This window comes from Triticum dicoccoides, chromosome 3A, assembly GCF_002162155.2.
Source record: "Triticum dicoccoides isolate Atlit2015 ecotype Zavitan chromosome 3A, WEW_v2.0, whole genome shotgun sequence".
In the NCBI taxonomy this organism is placed as follows: Eukaryota; Viridiplantae; Streptophyta; class Magnoliopsida; order Poales; family Poaceae; genus Triticum; species Triticum dicoccoides.
The window spans coordinates 168,684,026-168,686,678 of record NC_041384.1 but is presented as its reverse complement, the minus strand read 5'-3'; positions in this window follow the sequence as shown (position 1 = coordinate 168,686,678).

The window sequence follows — 2,653 nt, the reverse complement described above, 5'->3', positions numbered from 1 at the left end:
GGGAGGGTGCCCCGGCCAGACTCGGCGGCGGCGGCGAGTCGGACTCCCGCGGGGAAGGCGGCGGCGGCGTGGGCCTGGCCTGGCTCGGCTGGGCCTTTGGCCCAGCCGGGCGCGCGGTACTTTAATAAAAAACGAATTCCGCCGAAACTAAGAAAAATTCTAAAAAATAAAATAAAATTCTAAAAATGCCAAAATAAATTTTCACCGCCTAAGTAAAATATTTAGAATGAGATGAACATTTTTTGGCCCTAAAATGCAGTTTTGAAAAACGTGCAATTTTTCCTAAATTCAAAAAGAACTAGCCAAAACTCCAAAATAAAAACTTATTTGATTTTTTTTATTAAATCCTCAATATTTCTTCATTTTGGGAAAGTCATTTTATTCCCTCTCTCATATTTTTATAATAGAAATAATTGAAGATAAAATAAATAAAATCAAATGATCCTATTTTCAAAATTTGAGAAAACTCAAATCTGAAAATAACGAAATCCCCAACTCTCTCCGTGGGTCCTTGAGTGGCGTAGAATTTCTGGATCAGGCAAAAGCAATAAAATATGATATGCAGATGATCTAATGTATAACATTCCAAATTGAAAATTTGGGATGTTACAAACCTACCTCCCTTAAGATGAATCTCGCCCTCGAGATTCAGGTTGGCTAGAAAATAGGTGAGGGTGGTCCTTCAGCAGATCTTCTCGCTCCCAGGTGGCTTCATCCTCGGTGTGGTGGCTCCACTGAACTTTGCAAAACTTGATAACCTTGCTGCGGGTGACTCGGCTGGCATACTCGAGAATCTTGACTGGTTTCTCCTCATAGGTTAAATCACTATCCAACTGAATCGCTTCCAGCGGCACTGTATCTCTCAGCGGTATATCCGCCATCTCTGCATGGCACTTATTGAACTGGGAAACGTGGAACACATCGTGAACTCCTGACAATCCCTCGAGCAATTCCAATTTATAAGCAACTTCTCCCATGCGTTCCAAAACTTTGTATGGTCCCACAAAACGTGGCGCTAACTTTCCCTTAACTCCAAAGCGCTTAACTCCTCGAAATGGAGATACACGAAGATAAACTCTATCTCCGGCTTTGTAAATTGTCTCCTTGCATTTAGAATATGCATAGCTCTTCTGCCTGGACTGGGCTACCTTGAGCCTATCTCGGATCAACTTCACCTTCTGTTCAGACTCCTTAATCAAATCTGGTCCAAACAACTGGCGGTCTCCAACTTCATCCCACGACAATGGTGTTCTGCACCTTCTTCCGTACAAAGCTTCAAAAGGGGCCATCTTTAAACTGGATTGATAACTGTTGTTGTAAGAGAACTCCGCATATGGCAAGTTGTCATCCCAACTAGATCCATAATCTAGCGCACAAGATCTCAGCATATCCTCTAAAATCTGATTGACTCTCTCGGTCTGTCCATCTGTCTGCGGATGAAAAGTTGTAATGAACTCTAATCTGGTACCCAAGGTTTCGTGCAACTGATTCCAGAACTTTGAGGTAAACTGGGTTCCTCTATCTGATACAATGCTCCTCGGAACTCCATGCAGACATATGATCATGGTCATGTATATCTTTGACAACTTAGCACTGGTGTAAGTGGTCTTCACTGGGATGAAATGAGCTACCTTCGTCAAGCGATCGACTACAACCCATATCAAGTCATAGCCTGAACGGGTCATGTGTAATCCCGTGATAAAATCCATGCCTAGCTTATCCCACTTCTGATGCTCTGCAATCCTGCTGGCTTCTGATGCTCTGCCTTCACTCTCTGACATGCATCACAAACTGCTACATACTCCGCAATATCCTTCTTCATTCTGGTCCACCAGAAAGTGTCTTTCAAATCCAAATACATCTTTGTATTTCCTGGGTGAATCGAGTATGGCGAATCATGGGCCTCTTGCAAAATCAACTTCCTAATCTCCGGATCATTAGGCACATAAACGCGGTCCTCAAACCATAAGGTATCGTGTTCATCCTCATGAAATCCTTTAACTTTTCCCTTGCTCACCTTCTCCTTTATAGTGGCAATCTCCTTGTCAGTCTTCTGAGCTTCTCTGATCTTATCCATCAAAGTAGATTGAATCTCCAATGCTGCTACATAGCCTCTCGTAACTATCTCCAAACATAGCTCATGAAGATCCTCGGCTAACTCCTTTGGTAACTCTCCGGTCATTAGTGTGTTGACATGGCTCTTGCGACTCAATGCGTCAGCTACTATGTTAGCCTCTCCGGGATGATAATGCAACCTCATATCATAATCCTTGATGAGCTCCAACCATCTCCTTTGCCTGAGATTCAACTCCTTCTGCGTGAAGATGTACTTCAAACTCTTGTGATCCGTGTACACCTCACAATGGTTTCCGATGAGAAAATGTCTCCACGTCTTCAATGCGTGCACTACGGCTACTAACTCCAAGTCGTGTGTAGCATAATTCAACTCATGGGGCTTAAGCTGTCATGAGGCATATGAAACAACTCTTCCCTCCTGCATAAGCACTGCTCCAAGTCCTCGACGTGAAGCATCGCAATATACCTCATAATCCTTGCGCTGATATGGCAGAATCAACACTGGCGATGTAACCAAACGTTTCTTCAACTCCTGGAAACTGGCCTCACATTCTTCAGTCCATTTGAACTTGGTATC